Source organism: Manacus vitellinus, unplaced genomic scaffold (genome assembly GCF_001715985.3).
Source record: "Manacus vitellinus isolate BGI_N305 unplaced genomic scaffold, ASM171598v3 scaffold_41_pilon, whole genome shotgun sequence".
Classification (NCBI taxonomy): domain Eukaryota; kingdom Metazoa; phylum Chordata; class Aves; order Passeriformes; family Pipridae; genus Manacus; species Manacus vitellinus.
Genome location: NW_021940545.1, coordinates 3044482 through 3063973, shown reverse-complemented (window position 1 = coordinate 3063973; position 19492 = coordinate 3044482). Strand labels below are relative to the sequence as shown.

The 19492-nt window shown below is 53.2% G+C and overlaps 1 long non-coding RNA gene across 1 annotated transcript in view; it reads left to right on the top strand.

Moving 5' to 3' along the window:
- The window catches only part of LOC115307697, a 51255-nt gene extending 33375 nt beyond the window's left edge, over positions 1–17880 (top strand). Inside the window, exons 3-4 of the long non-coding RNA XR_003916035.1 lie at positions 3621–3811; positions 17773–17880. This is a non-coding gene — a long non-coding RNA (uncharacterized LOC115307697). The remainder of the gene's footprint in view (positions 1–3620; positions 3812–17772) is intronic.
- Positions 17881–19492: the final 1612 nt, after the last annotated feature.

The window sequence follows — 19492 nt, the reverse complement described above, 5'->3', positions numbered from 1 at the left end:
CAGCCCGCCTGCACCCTTTCTTGCCCACCACAATCCTCCTGCTTCCCCTCCTGCCCACCCCAGCCCTCCTGCTTCCCTTCCTGCTCACCACAGTCTGAGGGGAGCAGACACCCATCAGGGCAGCACTGGGGCTCCTTGCAAAGCCCCAGCCCTGTGGAGAGGTGCCATCCAGTTCCCCTGGACTGGTCTGGGTTAGGGGGCTCCGTGGAGGTGGGTGCACAGGCTGTGGGATGCTGGGTTTGGGAAGGAGGGTGGGCAGGTGGCCAGGACAAGGGCTGTGGCCTCGGGGCCCGGAGGAGCAGGGAGACAGAGCTGTGTGTGCGTGGTCATGCAGGACTCTGTGGAGGGATCACGTCCACCAGCTGGGATCACCCCAGGGGAGGCTGCTTTGGTGCCTGGGACCTGGGGGGGCGTGGCTGGACATCACGCTGGAGCATCTGTGATGGGAGCAGGGCTGCTCCTTGCCCTGTGCTCCTGCTTCTGGGGTGCTCTGCCCCCCTCTCCCTGGCTGCACAAGGAGAGGGTGAGGAAACCTCTGCTTCGCTGGAAATGTGTTATTTCCCCCAGAGACTAGTCTGGTCCCAGATGTGAATATGCATTGAGACAGCTGGGGAAAAAAACCTCTCAAAATACACACAAAAATCATGTCTAAATGTGCCCAGCGGACCATAATGTCTCCTCTCAGATTGGGTGCTGCCTGTCAAATCTAAATATGCATTTTAGATTCTCTGCTTGATACCGAAAAGCAAACAACCCCAAATATCCCAGAAAAGCTCCACCAGCTAAATACATATTTATACACCTTTTTATTATGTGTCTTGGAAATCAAACAAACGAAACAGGCCAGTGGCTGGTCAGTCCTGCAAAGCTGGTGAGCAGTGAGGGATTTGTTTGCCTGATCAAAGCACGTTTGTTCCCATTTTGCAGATGGGAAGGTAAAGGCATCAATGCACCAAAGGTCTGGTCCGAGGTCACCCTCAGACCTGCACTTGGCAATTTGGGTGCCAGCCTAATTGGCCAAAATAGATGTAAGGAGAGCAGCTAAGTGTGTGCTGGATTTGGGTAATAATCATTGCCAGGTGAAAAAAGGAAAAAAAAAAAAAGCATATGGGAAAAACTGTGGTGGGAGGGGAAAAAAAAGTAAGAATGTGTTGTTTTGAAATTTACCCAAATATAGCTTTTCAACTCAGGTTTTGAAAGCAGAGCAACATGTTTGTTCTGAGTCCATCAAACATTTCTGTTAATTGGAAATGATTTCTTTGTTCGTTTCCTTTAGTTTCTCTGGGATAACTTTATTTCTTTATGCCTTGGGTGGATTCAGAGCTCGCTGTGTGGGTTTGGGAGAACGAGCTGCAGCCAGAGGGTTCAGCTGAGCCCCAGAGCTGCTCAGTCCCCTCAGGGCACAGATGTCCCTGCCCTGGGCTGGCCTTGAAGGATGCAGCCACATACCTCGCAGCCCTGGGAAATCCCAAATGCTTTCTTGCAGCTGTTTTCCCAAAATACTTATGAAGCAAAGGATAAATTCACTTGATGGCGGCTGTTGGGGTGTCAATTAAAGGGAGATTCAGGACAGAAATATCCCATCCTCATCCCAAGCTGAGGGAGACACTGGGCTTGTTGGTTTTTGCTCAGTGCTTGTGCAAAAATCAGATGATTTAGCTCTTTCTGAGGTCAGGGTTACTGCAAACAACATAACTTTTAAAGGAGCACAGTCCTTAGTCATGTTTCCTTCAGCATATTCCTAAAGATGCAGGTGATGGGACAGCAGATAATGTGGGAATATGGTTGAGTTAAAACTTGTAGTTCAGTCATACAGAGCAGAAAATGAAGAGCCATTAGTGGCTAAAAGCTGGAGAACGTTTGTCCTGGTGGTGTGTGCTTGGCTTCCATCCCTTGCTGGGTGAGGGAACTCCTTCCAGAGCATGATGGATGTGGCTTTGTGCACCAAACCCACTATTCCTGCTCCTTCTGGTGCTGCTTTGAATGGAGATAATGCAGGATAAGAGGGATGTGCATGGAGGGGGATGTGGTGGCCGTCTCTGTGATTAGTCTGCGTTGAGCTGAAACAAGTAGGGGAGAGAAATGGGGGAAAGAAAGACAGGAAGGAGGGGGAATGATCAGGGTTTTGTGGCTGGATTTGGATGCCAGGTGTTTGGTGGCTGCTCTGGTCCCAGGTCTGTAGCAGGTTGGGGGAATTAATGTGTGGATGCATCATCCTTTGGGATTTGTGCACACCCAATGCAGTGTCCCTTATCCAGACACTCCCTGTGATGATGGTTTAATGCAAAAAGGGGTCTTGAGGGAAAAGAATCCAGGAAAGTGGTGTGTCTTGGGCATCCAGGGATGGTGAGAGCATGCCCAGGTAGAATGGCACAGACACTAAGATGAGGAGCAGATGAAACCCTGGGATGTGGGATGTGGAGGAGTTTGTGGCCGCTGGTGCCAAAAAGCTGTGGTGGGTTAGCTGGAAGTCCAAAGTATTGGGCTGAAAGTGCTCTTGGGCTGGCCTGGAACTTAAAAAAAAGACCTTGAGCCCTGAGTTGGTGGGGAAGGAGATTGTTTTGAACAAAACCGAACATATTACTTTAAGCGTTAAAAAATGCTTAGAGTTTAACACAGTGAGTGCAAAATAAGTAAATGAATGCAAAATAAGAAGCATCTTTTTGTTTACAAAATGTCAAAAATAAGTGCTGTTTCTTTGGGAAGCTTACCTTTGCAACCTGTTTTTGTTTCTTTTGGCAATGCAGCAAACTCAAGCCCTTGCTGGCAAATGCTTTGATGTGGGGGTAGCCATGGGAGGAAGGGACATGGCAGGGGCAGCTGTTGATGCCCTGCACTGGGGATGCTCAGGGCTCAGCAGGGGCGTGGTAAGGTGCCAAGGGGAGATCTGGGGGGCAGGAGGGATCGTGGGGAAAACTGTGGCCGACTGGAAGGAGAACCTGAGGAAAACTCCTTGGCCTGGGTGGGAACAGGACGATGTCAAGTTAGGGGGTCTGCTCAGGTAGGAGCAGGTACCCTGAGCTCGACATCTTTTGGGGGCTCTGTGAGCTGCTGAAGGGAAAATATGTCTCTGGTTGGGATGCACAGGCAAGATTGCTTCTCGGCTTCAGAGATTTTGTGCGAAAAACACCCACTCATGCTAAAAAGCTTGGATTGCTCCCTGGTTTGCCTTGCAGCAGCAGGCAGAGCTGCTGGTGCCTTCCCAGGGAGGGGAGCAGAGAGCAGGGTGAGCTTGGGGCTGCCCCACCACTCGGCTCCAGGGTGAGGGACAAAAAATTCCGCTTTGCAGGCGGCTGGTGCAGGAGGAGTCGGTGGGACTGTGCCTGTCCCCGTGCAGGGCTGCTCCCTCCATCCCGGGCACCAGCTGGTGCTGGGAGGGATGCTCGGGGGGTCGATGCCTGCATTTAACTCCCTGGCTGCGGAGTGAAACCCGCAGAAGAGCAAGTGTGCGTGTGTCAGTCAGCATCCTGAACCAATGGGTGCCTGGTAGGAGGTCTGCGCTCCCTGTGCACGCACGGAGCCTGGTGCTCCTTCTGCTAGTTGTGTGTGTGTGTGTGTGCGTGTGCAAGGGGAAAGCAGAGACACTGACTGCCTGCTCCCGTCTCTCTCTCTCTCTCCAGCTCACTAACTCAGTCTCCCTCCCTCTGCAAACATTGGATTTAAACCTGCTCAGAATTCAGCGCAGACGAAAGCAGCGGCGGCAGCAGCAAGCAGCAAGCAAATCAGCCGCTCGCCTACCGCAGCTCCAAGATGTACCATCCTGCCTGCTGGATCGTCTTCACGGCCACCACTGCCCTGCTCTTCATCCCAGGTAGCGCGAAGAGCTTTTTCTCCGGCGGATGGGGGGGCTGTGGGCTCGCAGGGTGGGAAAGCCGAGCGGGGTGTGCGCGGGGGACCCGGACTTGGTGCCCATTGCGCACGGGCGCGCACACGCAGCCAGGCAGCGAGTTGCTCTGCAGCAGGGAATTGCCCAGGGCTCACAGTAGTGAGGGGGTTTTTAGAGAGCCGTGCTGGACCCCCAGGTGGGCAACGAGCCGCTGGTACCCGAGCAGTGCCGGTCCCTGCAGCTGGGATCGCACAGCTGGGCAGGGTCCGTCCCCTCGGCTCTAAATGGTGGGGTCACGCAGTTTTTTCTCCCTTCAGAGTTGGGCACCTGCTGTGCCCTCTCTCGTTTGAGAGCTGTCACGCTGTTCCCTGTGCTTCCCTGCTTCCTGCCGGGCAGACTCGGGTGCCGACCCCTCGCCCGCTTTTGCAAAGTGAAAATGGACCCCCCCGCCCCGATCTGGGCACCCGGGGGGACCGTGTGGGCGCCGCAACCTCCACGAGCCGAGCAGGTGGCTCCCGAAATGGGGGTTGGCCTCGTCCCCGTGGCTTGCCGGGGGAGGATGAAGGGGGAGATGCCGGGGTTGGACCCGGTGCCGGCTCCGTGCTGGTGCTCGCGGGGCAGCGAGCGCAGCCCTGCGCTGCATCCTCGGGAGGGCGGTGGGGGAGGACACGGAGCTGAACGCCGGGGGGAGGAAGTCACCGGGGTGTTTTTGATGGTGATGATGATGATGATGTGCACTTTTAGCAGCTGAAAAGATTGCTGTCCCTGTGCAAGCAGATGGGGAATGGGCGGCCAGGCTCGGATCTGATCTTAACCCAACATGTGTTTTTCCTGACTGCCGGCGAGAATTCTGTTGGGCTCGGGAGGGCAGGGAGAGGCACGGCTGGAATTTCAGCAGCTTCCCGTGGTTTAGTTCCAGCGTTTTGCTGTGCGGGGTTGGTGTGTGTGGCTGGGGAGAGGCTGGCTCTGTCACAGCTGGAAAGCAGCCCTTTCCACAACTGTGCTGAACACGAGGGCTAAAACTTGCTTGTGGAGGCTTCTGCCATGGGACCATCCACATCCTGCTGTCACGCTGCAGCTGGAGTGATCAGCGGCTACAGGGGTCCCTGGCCTGGGGCTGGGTGCCACTGATGGTCTGTGGGATTGCAGGGGCATGGGATGTGTGGTAGCCCTGGGGTCAGTGCTGTTCCCTGGGGAGAGCATTGGCTGGTTGGCTGGCAGGGAGAACCCCTGACAGCAGAGCCTCGAGCTCCTCAGCAGCACCTGAAACCAAAATGGTGCACTTAGAGTTTAGCACGTGAGCACGAGGATGAATAATAGTGTGACTGCTGCGAGAGCTGCCTGAATTTTGTGAATGCAAAGGGTTTTTTTTATTGAAAATAAGCTCTTGAGCAAGATAGGGGACAGAGCAAGATTGGTGTGGGGGCAGATGTGCCTCACCAACGCTGAGCTGAGTAGAGCCTTGGCTCTTTCACGACGTTCTCTGGGCTGAAATTGCAAAGAAGTGGATGGAAGGCAGCCGTGCAGGCCAAGTGGGAGGACGTGTGACACTTGATGGGCTGTCATCAAGATGTCCTTAAGCTGCAGGGGCTGGCAGGGACCTGACACGGCACATTTGCTGTTTGCCAGTGCCCTGCTGCAGTTTCCTCGGGATGTGGCTGTTTGGCCCATGGCCTGGGCTGGCTCTGGCCTCTGTGTGCCAGGGAAGGAAAATGCCTGTGCATTTAAGCCCCTGCTAACTTAGGAGAGGCTTCTTGATCCGCATTTATGCAGTTGTAGCTTTCCCTTCTTACTTCTATTAAGAAGCAATATCTGCTTTGGTTTGCATGTCCCCTGAACCAAACCAGCCCAGCACTTTGCTCGTCTGGGTTCAGCCTTTAATCCATCAGCAGAAACCTTCTGCCTGCATTAGAGGAAGGGAAATATTCCAATGCACTGGGCTGCTTGGTGCTTTGCCTTCTTGCCCCACACTGGTCACCCTCTGCCTCAAAGCACTGGGTTTGAACATCTCCTATCCTTTTTATTTTTCCAAGGCTTGCAGAGGTTGGATGTTTTCCCTCCCTGCCCAGCCTGCCCCAGCATTGATTTCAGTCATGGTTTCACTGCCGTGGGCTGGAACACAAGTCATGTTGGCAAAGTCATGGATGGCTGAGGGAAGTCGGATGTTCCCTGCTGCCCCTTGGAGCCTTCACCTTCCCAAAGTGGTTTTTTGGGGCTGTTTATTATTTGCGGGCGTGATCCCAAGTGTTTTACGCAGGTGACGCTCCCCTGGGATATGCAGAGGCTGTTTTGAAGTGCAAACTCCTTCCCTTTCCGTTTTTATCCGAATCCTGCGGGAGTTTCGCGCGGGGTGGTTAAAGTGAGAAGGGAACCTGCTTTTAGAAGGTGTAATTAGAGTGAAGGGAAACATCACAACTTGAAGGCTCCTGCAGAAAATAGCACCGCAAAGTTATTATTAGCTGTAATAGCTTATTTGCCAGTTTTTCCTCTTTCTTTTGCTCCCACCTCTGTCCTTCCCCCCTTCTCTTATTTTTGTTAGGAAAGATGCATTTTTCCCATTGGGGCTCATGTCGTCTCGTTACCAATTTACTATTGTGGAATCTAAAGACACGAAAGGTTAATGCAATAATGAAACCCTGACCCCTCTGGTCATAGAGAGAGTCTTACTCTGCAGCTTTTTATTTCTCTGTAAGACAAGTTTCTATCTAAAATAATTTCGAAGGCTTAATGCTGTTGTCACCCGGTGCCTTGGGGGAGGCGGGTTCCTGGACATGGGTTGCTCTCTGAGGTGGGTTCTCTGATGGGAAGGATGCTGAGGATTTTTAATGAGCCCAGCACAGCAGGACAGGGAGGTGACTGGGTAATTTAATTGTCAAGCTGTTGGCAAATGCTTTGAACTGCTGGGCATTGTGGGTGCTGCTGTTTTGAGATGAAGGTGGGCTGTGATGCACTGGAGAGTGAATTTGGGGCTGGGGGGAGTATATTTGGCTAATCTGCAGTTATGGTGTGGCATCATGGCTCTACAGGTGGCAAAAATCAATGCTCATCAGCTTCTTCAGACATTTATATCGCTGCCTTGCTGGCTTGGGGAAATTACTTGTCATGGCAGCAGCTCCTTTCAGAGGTCAGAAATCTGGCAGCTCGGGATGAGATGGACAATCCTGGTTTTTGCTGCTCCCAAGCACTGGGATCAAGATAAAGCTTGCAGAGCTTGGAGAGTCCCCCAGTGCTCTGCCATCACCCCTTGCACCCAGGACCTGCTTTCTGCATCCTCCCAGAGATCCTGTCTGTGCAACCCCAACCTTGCTTGGGCAGCCTGCGTTTGGTGGTGGTTGTAAAACCCATCTGCATTTACAAAACAGGCATTCCAGGTGTCAAAAACACCTTTCCATCCCTTCCTAAGAGAGTCCCTACTGCAGGAACACACGTTCCCCACAGCCTGTGATGTGGCCATCACCTCTCTCCAGCGGGGGTGGTGGAGGGCTGCTGATCCCTGCAACTAAGCCCGAGAATAAGTACCTGGAGCACATTAGTTCTGCTTTAGTGCCATTTCAATACGAGCAAGAGGGACTTAAAGCGATTTTCTGTGCTCTCCCGAAGGCCGGGGGTAGGTGTGGATCAGGCACTGCAGCCATCAGTCCTCCCTGAGTCAGAGGTGCTGGGGAAGAGGTCCCAGCAGGATGAGGAGCCCGCACTGGTGGGCATCAGCCCAAAAGCACTGCCTGCTCCTCCTCTGCCTGTCACATGGGTTGTAGATTCCCTGACAGAAGGTGATTCCTCCGCCCTGCGGCTCTTGGGACAGGGAGAAAGCTGGCATAGGTCTCTTAGAGGATGTTTTATTCTGCTGGGGAGGAGCAGCACTTGCTGTCATTCCCAGATGACGTGGGGAGGGAGCGTGATGGGAGACCAGGCACACACAGCTCTCGCTCCGTGCAAATCCCCACGGTGTGAGTTTCCAGAACAATTTGCTCTGGGGGCTGCGGGTTTCAGGGCCAGTGGCTCCGGCAGCTGCCTTTCAGGATGCCCCAAAGTGCTGAACCTTGCTTTGCGTTTTCCAGCAGCTTCTCTTTGACAGCCTCTGCTTTGTGCATTCCGAGGTTGCAGACGGCCGGGTGGAGGAGCTTTTGCTGGTGCGAATCCCTGTGAAAAACTGAAAAGGGAAGAAACGTTTCAAAGGCACCGATGGGAGCTGTGTGCCTTAACTGGCGCCTTTGAAAATCTTCTCCAAAGGCTTGAATATTTGGTTATGGCGAATTTCGAGCTGCATAAACAGCTGTGTTCGTATTTTACACTTGAATATGCAATTTGAAGTTTGTGCTTTGCTTGGTTGGAAACCAAAGTCGCTGAGTGAGGCTGTTGGGGAGCTGTGGATGAACCTCGGCACATTTTGGGGGGGAGCAGAGTATCCAGGAGGATCTTTTTGCTGCAGTCAGGTGAGGATAGAGGAAAACTTCTGGGTTTTTATCTGTAACATCCTTCATGACCCTGTGGTCACCCTCAGTTTTGCAGCCCTGTCCTTTGTGCTCCTCAGTTAAGCAAAACCTCCTTCCCTTCTGGCCTGAACATCCCCTGAGATGCTCTCGGCTGCTGGTGTGTGTAGGGTGGGGAATGATCTCAGCTGTCACACTTCTCCTCTTTGTTTAAACTTAAAAATAATAACAGCTTTGCTGCAAATCTCCTTGCCTCCCAGTCATCTCTCCCTAATGAAGGCACGGTACTTATAATTACCAACGCAGCAACAGCACATAACAGAGGTGGCTTTGACACTTGCTGCTCCGTGGGTGGGTTTTTCCAGGGAACTCCTCTTCGTTTCATGCTTAGAGGAAAGAAACACTTTCCTGCCTGGTTTTAAAAGCTCTGGGGCTGTGTTATCACCCCCTAAGGGTGACCAAGCAAGGTGGCTTGTTAGGTTTGGAGAGGTAGGAATGGCAGGGGGTGCATTGCCCTTGTGAACTGACGGATGCGTGAACCCAGGTATCCTGGGGTCTGGCTGAGCAGGAGCTGGTGGGCTCTCCCTCTAGTCCCAGCTTGGGCTCAGAGGGTGTGGGGTGGCAGGGGCAGTGGTTTGGGACACTCAGATACCTGCAGGGACCCACTGATGTTGAGAGCCACCTCCTTGGGAGGAGGTGTTTTGGGGAAGTTGAACCTGTTGCCTGTGCGGCAGAATCATGTGCGCCCGGAACACGTGTGAGATGAGGCAAAGGAAGGGGGGAAAAGAGGAGATATTTTTAGGTTTACTTTTCTGTGAATTCAGCGCTAGTGAAAAGTGCTGGATTGACAGCTCTGGAGACTGGAGAGGGATGCAAAGTGCAGGGAAGGGGCAGCCCAGCAAGATTCCCTGAGGGCTCTGTGCTTCAGGGTGGGATGCTGGGACTGGACCTTGTCCTCTCAGACCACTGGGCAGCAAAGCCATGGAGGGTGTCTGTTGTGTTGACCAGAGCTGGTTATCCAGAGGATATGGGCTTCCCAGGGGGCAGCTGGGGTTACCTGTGCTTCACATGGCTTTGTCCTTCGTGGCTCACCCCGTGGATTGCTCCTCATGGCTCCTCAGCTGCATGAGGACAAGCTGAACCTGCAGCAGGAGGGCTTGGGCTTCCTTCTGATGCAGCAGCACCACTGCCATGTCCACTAACCAAACTTCCCAGGCGTGTTTCTTCCCATGCTCCCTGCAGAGGATGGAAGAAGAGGTCTTCACATGGGGCTCTGGCCCTCTGGGCAGCTCCAGAGTGGTGAGACTGGGCTGAGCCAGGCTGCCTGTGCCCCACACGTGCTCTCTGAGCAGCGTTTCTCTGCTGTCCCCCTGCCAGCCCTTCGCCTCCTCTCACCCAACTGTTTACTTCTGGCTTTTGTTTCCTGGACTTGTTGCTATGCATGCGGCATGTGGAAGGAGCTCCAGCGAATATAGGCCACACTTTGATTGTTCAGCAAGCTGGAAAATGATGATTATAATTTTTGACAGAAGGGAAGGAGGGGGAAGGAGATCTCTGGGCTTTCAAATCTGCTCTGTCATAAGCAGGATCTTGCAAGGGCCTTCTGATGACTTCTCCCGCCCCAGAGGAAATGGCGTTTGCATAGCAAGAGGGGCTAGAGGAAAAATTCCTCTCTTTACAAGGTCAAAGCAGCACTTCTTTCACCAAGCCTTCCACCTTGCATGGCGGTCCTGTCACAGCACATAAACCAAATGCACTTGGTGTTGGCCAGTAATTGAATGGGAAGCATCCGAGGGAAACCTGGATGCTGCTAAAAAACCTTCCTGTTGGAGCAGCGCACACAGGGCTCATCTCTCGTGGTGCAGAGGTGCTGATCAAGCACTGCCTGCAGCACCAGCCCCAGGGGACATGGACATGAAGGTCCTTAAAGTCCATCTGTGTGTCCTGGAACTGTCTGGAAATGGAGCCCCAAAGACCCCGTAGACTTAGATCCCATAGACTTGTCCTGACCAGGCAGCTACATTGGGGGCCACACCACCAGTGGTCCTGTCCTGTCGCATTCCTGGGTGGCAGCAGAGCCCATGGAGACCTTGGCTGCTCCCACCATGCTCCTTCCCAACTCAGCAGTCCAGTCCATCGGCATCGGCTGGGCCGTCCCCGCCGCATCTCCCCGTTTATTTATTTTATTTAACGGCTTTGGCTAATTTCCACTTCAATTTTATTTTTGTTGTTGTTGCCGCTTATTTTAATGCGATCACTTCTAATGAGGCTAATGACATTTAGTCTCCGTGGCGGCGCATTTTAATTTGGTCACCGAAATGTCAGCGCCACGCAGCCTCCTTCTATCTCCTGGTGACAAAAGGCTCCGCAGACAAAGGGGCTCTTTCCCGAGCTGTCCCTTGCCCTCCTTATCTCCTTCCTCCCAGGGATGGGCCAGGACTTTTGGCAAAGCCAGCCTCCTGCCGTCCCCTCCCCTGCTGGCACCGGGGGAGCGGGATCGGCCGCCAAGCGCTGCGAGGATGAAAGGCGAGGGCTGCCGGAAACTCGGGCTTTTGAGCGGAGCCAGCGCCACGTAATTAATCAGATGTCAAAACCTCTGAGCAAAGTTAGCTTTGATGGGCAGGGAAATCTGTCACACAGGTCGTTCTGCTGCCCCCGGTGCTTCTCTGGCTCTCTCTGCCCTCTCTCTACCTCGCTGCCTCTCCTTTACATGGCTGATGTGGCAGCTTCCTACAGCCAGGTGGGACCTTCCAGCTTGGAGTGTCTCCTCGCCCTCACCAGAGGTCACAGCAGGGCTGGTGCCATGGGCGTGGCAGGGTTGGGAAAGGGACAGTGGGGAGAGGGCTGGGGTGGGAGTCCATGAGCTGAAATAGGACACAGACGTTTGGAGAGGCCGGGGTGCTCAGATGCTGCTGTGTGAAATTGGAGAGGGCTCTGGTGCCAAGTCGGGGTGTCAGGAGCAGCCTAAACCCAAGGAAGGCAGTGCTGGGGCCGCACTGGAGAGATGGAAAATTCCCAGTGTTCTGTTGTACTTGAGTCCCCTCAAGATGTTGAACCTTAGAAGCCTGAGCCATTTTGCTTAAGAATGAGTCCTTTTTTCTGCAATCTGGGTCCAAATGCAGCTGAATTTGATCTGTTCTCCTTTGATCTGTTCCTCCCTCGCTATTCTATGTACCAGGAATGGATGAAGATTAAAGTTTGCAGTTTCTGAGCAAACTAGGTTACTCACCACTGCACGATACCCAATTACCTGCTGATACCTCAGGAGTGAGAAGGTATTGATCCTGCTCGGATTTGAACTTGTTGAACCAAAGACTCTGGTTATTTGAAATCTGTTGCTTAGGACATGCAGTTTCCTTCAGGAATCCAAGCATGATGCAGGCAATGTTTCTGCACCACGTGGGCTGGTGGGAGGTGGGTCTGTTGTCTCTGCCACATGGGAGATGACCACTACGTGATAAATAAGAGCATCTGTGCTCTCCATGGTCCAGGAGAGATATAGATGTCATAAATTCTGTGATGTACCTGAGGAATATCTCCATTTTATTGAAAATAGGTCCCCAAAAGCTGATTTTCCCCCCAGGTAGGTGGGTTTTCTGTGCCCTCCCTGCTTGCCACCTCTTTGTGAGCACTGCAGGCTGCAGAAGTGCCTTTGATGGCATCCCCTGTGCCTGCTTTCCTCCTGTCTGTCATGTTCCCAACCAGAAATAGCCTATCAATTCAAAATAAACCCAAAATTCTTCCAAAATTACCTGGTGAGACGAGGCCAGGGGGGGCTGGATCAAAACGTTTATTACTGAGACTTGGTGCTATCAGGTCTCACTCTTGCACAGTGGTTGTTTCCAGTAGATCTTAAAACACTTCACAGAGAAATTTCGTTGTACCTGTTTTTGTAGACAGGGAAGCCAAGGAATAAAGAGGGAAAATGACTTGCCTGAGGCATGTGCAGAGACACGTGTTAAAAGACGTGTCCTTGCTGTAGCTCCAAATCTGAAGTGGAGGTTTCTGCACGTTTCTCCTTGTGAAGCAGTGGGGTTTGGCTTCCTCCTCTGAGAAACGCAGGAGAAAGTGCAGGATCAACACATGGGGTGCTAAAATCCCTGTGCTGGGCTGGCACGGAGGTGGAGCATCACAGGGCTCTTGGGATTGCTCTTGTGTGACTGTCAGAGCCACGGATGCCCCGTTCAGTGTCACCAACAGGAGAGGCTGTACCACAGTTCAGGCAGCGATGTTTGGGGGTAGGAAAATGCGAATTCATGATTAGTCTGATTTTTAAGTTGAGAGGCACCCTCTGCTCCTCTCGAAGTTGGCAGGAGGGCAGCACGTGATTGACCCCCCCTGCCCTTTGGCGTTGCACCTTTGCCTGTCTTCCCCTGAGGTTTGAGGACGATGATCTCTGAGCTGAAAGCGGGAGATGAACAGAGGAGAAATTCTCAAGCGCGCTCCTGGTCTCCACATGGAAATACTCTTTGGAATTTAAAGGAGAGCATGAATTTGCCCCGCCAGTGCCTGCCCCGTGTTGCCTTTGTGCGCTGCAGCCTCCGCCGGCCGCTCGAGGCCGAGAGCCGATGCCTTTGCCAGCCCTTCCGTATCCTCGGGATACTTTATCTTTATAAAGCTGCAATAAGTGGACAGTATAATATATTTCACTTTTAATAAGGTGTTGCCAGTTGCACACACTCCGCAAAGCAATTAGTGTCAAAAGCAGCTAAGCAATGGCGGGGCGACGTAATTCGGCTGTTTACCGGGCTGGAGGATTTATGGGCAGTGCCGGTGGAGCTGTGGTCACAGCTTGGCTGGAGATGCAGGAGGTGCTGCACTGGCTTTGAAACCACACACCTCCAAGCTACTCTGAGTCCTGACAAGTCGTGGCAGCTCTTGGGACAGAGGCACGAGAGAGCCACCTCTTCATTTTGGTGGCCCCCCAGCTCTGAGACTCTGAAAAGGGGATGTTGAGCCAGCTCAGATGTGCCAACCAGACGGGCACTTGCCCAAAATTCAGACTGAGAGGACCCTCTTGCTCTTCGTGTGCTGGTCTGGAAGAGGCAGAGCTTTGCAGCGTGAGGTTCTCCTCATCAGGGTAGGGAATCATTGAATCACAGAATGGTTTGGGTTGGAAGGCACCTTAAAGCCCATCTCATCCCACCTCCCTGACATAGGCAGGGCAACCTTCCACTAGACCAGGTTGCTCCAAGCCCTGTCCACCCTGGCCTTGAACCCTCCAGGGGTGAGGAGAAGTCTAAACTGTCTGGGATCAAAGGGGAGGTCCTGGGTTTGGTTGGCACATGGGCATTGTGCTGATGGAGGTGGTCTGACCAGTCAGGTGGAGACAGGACTGGGGAAGGGAGTTTTCAGGTCTGGGGGAGGCTTTTTTGCATCCTTGCAGCCCAGGAGGTACCTGGAGGTATCCAGAGATGGTGGGGGCCATACTCGGTGGTGCTGTTTCACGTGAGAGTAACCCCATTTTCTATCCTAGGCATCTAGGACTTCTTACTTTAGTTTTATTATTTTTTTTTTTAGCATCAGGGCATGTTGGGCAAAGAGCTTCAGTGAGCTCAGCCCAGGGAAGTGCTTATCTCTGCCTCCTTCCCATGAACTGAACATTCCCGCTTTTGTCTGGGGACTCTCTGATCATCACAGGCTGTACTGTGCAGTTTTTATACAGTCTGTCCGTGTGCTGATCTCTCTGCTGAGGCAGTCAGCTCTGCCATCCTTCCAGAGCCCTCCCACCTGGATCTGACTGGGCTTGTGCTGCCACTGGGGTCTGCAGAGGCTTGACCCGCAGTCCTTGGCTGGCACTGGCTTTGTGGGGGGACAGACAGCGTGGTGTGGACAGAGGTGCCGCTGTGCCAAATGGACGGATCGGGCTGCAGATGCTGCAGAGTCAATCCAGCCTGGATCTGCTGCGGGGAAGCAAACTCAGCTCGTGTCAGATCTGTCAGATCTGATTTTGAGGGGTTGGAATGAGCCCGTCGGGGGCTGCACGTGAACGTGCCGGCTCGGAGCTGCTAACGAGCGAGGCGTGAGCCGGGGATGCAGCCGAGGGGTTTTGTGTCCCTCATCCCCGGGTGCCATTGCCTCTGCACACCTGAACCTGCGCCTCTCGTGGCATTTGCCATCCCAGCCCCTGGGAATGCCTTCACCTTCCCCCACGGAGGGAACAACCACGGCATTTGGTTTTTAGAGCGAGCACAGGTGATAGTTCCGAGCCCGTGCCCCTGCCTGCTCCCCCTTTCCCACCCCCCATTTCTCAGTTCAATAAAGTCCCAGTTTCTTGGGTTTGTTCTCCGAATTGAAAGCCTTCCATTTTCACACCTCTGTAATTGGTGCTATCTGTTGAGAGAAACTCTGCAACTCCAGCCAGCCAAGGTCAGGAGGAGCTGAATTGAATTAAAAGGAGCAGAAATTGGTTCGAGGTGGGCAGAGGGCCGCAGGGAGAACTATGCAATTTCTCTCCTCGGGGCTCCTGATGAGCAGAGCAAGCGGCAGCTTCCCATCTCAGCCCACGGGGGGCTGACATCGGCCCACCCACACCTTAATCTGCACACCGAGGTGGGCACCTCTCAATTGAAAACAAGGAAATGAAACCCAGCATCTCCTCCTTTTATCTGGTCGGCAGGACAGGGCTCTGCTCCTCAGGTTCCTTGGCTTGGATGCTGGCAACTGTCACTGAAATGACCTTGCGGTGATTAAATAGAGCAAGAAATGATGTTTTCAGTAGAAAACTAAAGCTGGGATACAAGCTGATGGCTGGGAGATTGAAGATGCTGGGTGTTAATCCTACCTTCAACTCCAACCCAGGTTGAAAACCCCTGATGCCGTTGGACTGAGTTAAGGGTGAGCACCCCAGTGTTTGGATCACAGTTCCCCAGCTCACTCTCTGCTGGCTTAAGCTGCTGTAAAACCAGAGCAACTTCAGCCAAAGCCAGTGGATTTATAGCCCTGTGGTAGAGCTGTGAATGGAGAGAGTGCTGGGAAGTGCCATGTGTGGAGTTGTCTCAGGGGAATAGGTGTGATGCTTATAGCTCTTATGGACCTGCTTGGAAATTTTCCTGCATGTTTTTCCCCCCTTGAAAAATGTCTTTTTCGTCATCTTCACTCACAGAACGTGTGAGCACTCTTGGCTTGGCTCTCTGGAAAGTTCACTTGTCTTGAGGATACTGCTTTTAGGAGCAGGAGGAGGCTCATCCCAGGGAGTGCTGTGACCTGCAGTCCCTGTGCTGCCCTCATCCCCCAGCCCACACAGAATCCTTCTTCCTCAGGCCAGGCTGGGCTGGCTTTCGTTTTTGCAGCTCTTCTGCTGGGTGTATAATTAGTTTTTATAAGGGATTTGGCCCCAGGTCTTCCCCAGCCCAGCTAAATGTCCTTGGCTCTTCAGAAATAGAGCCGCTCTCGCTTTGGTGCTGGCTTGGTGAGTATTCAGAGTAGAGTGGCTCCAACAGGAGAGCGCAGAAAGGGGGAGATGTTTCAAATGGTGAAATTTCAGGCAACAAGGGAACAATTTTCCACCCACTTCTGAGCTGGAGCGAAGCCCTTCCAGTCTCCCTTTCTGTTGCTCCCCAGCTGGGCTGGCACCAGGGATGTGCCATTTATTAGAGGCAGCAAGAAGGCCCGTGGCCAAGGTAGCCTTGGAGGATGCCAAGCACGGTACCACGGCTGCCCAGCTGTTTGGAGGATGTCCCCAGCCCCATTTTATCCCCCCAGGGGACTCAGTGCTTGTGATCTTGTCATCCCCCGCTCCCATCCTCGGGCAGGAGAGGAGCCAGTGGCCCGGCTGCAGCCGGCAGAGTGCCCTGCGACCGCCCCGGGGCCCCGCTCTGCCTCTCCCGTAATTTATACAAGCGCAAGCCGATGTTCCCTTTTAAATTGACAAAGGCAGAGAGTGGAGCCCGGGGAGCCCTCTGACCCCGGAGCCCTGGTCCATGAAAATTACAGGCGCTGTACAGCGCGTTTCCTCTTGATGTACTTGCAGTGGGGAGATGCTGGTTAATTTGCCAGGACTCAGAGGTGACCTGGGTTTAATAAAGAGGATTAATGGATTTGAGCTAAAGGTCTCGGCTGTTTGGAGCTGATAGCCTTCTCCTTCGAAGACACTCCGGCAAGGCACGGCTCAGCCTCTTGCCGGGAGAGGTGGAGGCAGCTCTGTTAAAGGAGCGCTGCTGTGTGGGCAGGGAATTGCCTCGGGGTTAATTAGCAAACCCAGGTACCTCGACCCATCTCCCCGGGCTGGGCAGTGCTGCTGTGAGCTGCCAGCCTGCCCTGCCTCCTGCCTGTCATTCCTGCAGCAGAGCAGGGAGGCTGGTGCTGCCCTGGGGTGTCCCATTCCCACCTCCCGGACACGTGTGCCGTCCCTTAGGGCAGGACACAACCAGACGGCTGACGACAGAGGGCATGACAGCTGGACACAGACGTGTCTTGTGCAGTGCCTTTTGCTCTTGTTTTGGGGTTTGATGCTCACCCTGTGCTGGTTTAGGACAGCAGTGCCCTCCAGCCAGTGCATCCCTGTGGCAGTGCTGATCTTCCTGAGACACTTTGTGCTTTGTACCAAGTCTGGCACTGCATCCCAGTGATGTGCATTCTTCCTTAGGGAGAGATGTAGGGTTTTAGGGATGGAGGTGGGCACACCAACTGACTCTATAGTAGTGGGCAGCCTGGGAGCAGCAGAAGAGATGGTTTGGCTCGGGGCTGGACGCCTGAGCGGTGTCACAGCTGTGAGTAGGGATCGAGGGAATTTCTTGCAGAGGGAGTTTCTTGCTTGGGGAGGAAGGGGAGGATGCCCGTGTAAGGTGTGAGGAGTGACAGGACTGAGTGCTGGCTGTGGGGGACAGGAGCTGCGTGAGGCAGTTTGTCCCAGCAGATCTGCGCTGCTCTCCCTGCAGGAGACCTGGGAACGATCCCACAGGGCTGTCAAAACCCGTAGCAGGAGTGATGGGCTGGCAGGGGCTGTGATGGGGGAAAGGCTGAGCTGAGCCGCTGCCATACCCCCCTGCTCTGCCTTCTCACTTAACGTTCCCAGCACGCAGAGAGCAATGAATTCCCCGTGGTGTCCCGCTCCCTGGCCCCGGAGTCTCTGGCGATATTCCCGTAATAAGTAAGTGGAGTACTTTGGACAGGAGCAGCGAGGGACCGGGCCAGTTTCCCTGCCGGGAAAATGCATGCACGATCAATGCAATCAACTCACCCTTCAGGTCCTTTTTGGGTTGGATGGAAGAGATGCTCTGACTGAAACCCATTTATTGAGTAGAGAAGGTGCAATGGAATTACAAGCTGTAGCTTTTATCAGCTCTTGGCTTCTGCCTTGTCTTTTCCTTATCCAACAGCATGCCTAGTGTTATGAAGCATTATTCTCTTAAAACTCCATTTCTCCTCTTTTCAGAGGGGTAGGGAAACACTCAGTGATTCATCCTTTGCCAGCCACGGGTGGAAATGTTCAACAAGAGATCCTGTGGTCATCTCTAAACTATTATTTATCCCTCTAGGGTTGGCACTGATCTGTCTTACCTTGGTGTTCAACAGGGAATTCCAAATGAACAACTTCCTTGCAGAGCTGAGCATCAAGTCAGAGCCAAAACCATTTTCACTCCCCCCAATGCACCCCACAGCTCTTTAGGACAGGAAGGGAAGGTATTTAGTGTGTCATGGAGAAATTAAATACAGGAGGTGGAGTGAATGATTCAGCAAATGCTCTTAAGTGTGATGCTCTGTTATAATGGATCCTGGTGTGCTGCTGGATCCCAGGTGGAACCCTGGAGGGAGTCTGTGGGGGTGTCCATGGCTGCACAAACCCCGAGCATCGTTCGGAATGAAGTCCAGTTTTGTCCATCCGTGTGTGTGTTTTGGTCACTTCAGGCCGATGCTGGCAATTTTTGGGGAGTTTGGGTAGTCTGTGACCCATGGGGAATTTTAACCTGTATAAACAGGCCTATTTCCAAGTCACTGCTGAAATGGGAAAAAAGGATAAAACCCGCAGAAATTGTGAGTTTGCTGTCATTTAATCTCTTGTGCTGCTCCTACTAACCAGCCACCACAGAGGTCAGAGCAATAGCCTGTCTGGCAAATAATCCTCAATGCTCACAAGTGGCCAGGACTTGGGGTTTGTCTCAAGTCTCTTCTTCCAGCAGCCAGGCAGAACGGAGCGTCACCTCCGTACCATCCTCTTCCTCGGGAGCTGTGAGAGCAGGCTCCTGGCAGGGCTGTGTCCCTGCCTGCCATGGTGAAGCATTTCTGATGTGACATAAGAGATCTGGCTAATTAATGGCCCTGTGCTGCCTCCACGTATCCAGGAGGCTGGGGCCCAAATTTAGCCGGGCGGTAGCTGGGCAAAGAGTCTATTTTGGTCAACACCGGGGACTCGTCCGGCATTCAAAGAGCAGCTCTTTGGTCCCGCAGCCTCTTCCCAAGGCTGCTTCCCAGGAACGCCCTGCCTTTGGATGCAAGGAGCCACTTTGCAGTCAGGTCAGGTGCTTTCCCGGGAGCTCAGCCCAGCGCTGAGCCGTCCTCCCCCGATGACCCGGGGGTGCCGCAGTGGGGACCCCCCTCTGCAGCGGGGTCTCGCAGATGAGCCGGGCTGCCCCGGGGCTGCTGCCTGCCTGCATCCAGCTGGCACTGCCTTCCTGCCCCTCCGCCTGTCATTTATCCCCGGGATTGCCATGTATTATTTAGCTCGGAGATGCCGTTTTCGGGAAGGAGTTGGGCAGAGCAGCGCCAGCTCCGGCGCTCCTGGGTGTTGCCTGGGAAGTGAGCAGAGCGTCTCCCTGCTCCGACCCTCTGGCCTCTCCCTGCTGCCGTGGCTTTTCCCGGGAGAGCTCTCATCCCGGGCAGCAGACCTAGCGCGAAATTGCTGTTCACCCCTGCAGCAGGAGATTTAATTATCATTAGCTGAGCTTGCACAGCTCCACGTGCTGCCGTGCAGCTGCGAGTTTAGCTGGGCCTTTTAAAAATCCAGCTGCTATATATAAATATATATATTTATATTTAATTTTTTTTTTTACCTATTCCTTGTTTTTTTTATTCTTTGCCTCGTACCAAAGCTTTGCTTTAATGCTTTGGGTCAGGTTGGCAGCCCGTGAACACAGTGCATGCTCGGAGCTAGGAGGGGGAAGATTTGTATTTCAAGGAGACTTGCAGCCAGACAGAGCAATCTGTGAGCATGGTTAAAATATGCAAGTCCCATTCCCAGGGATTGGGCATTTTTTTTTGCAGGATTTGATGTTTATTTTATAGCCTATCAATTACA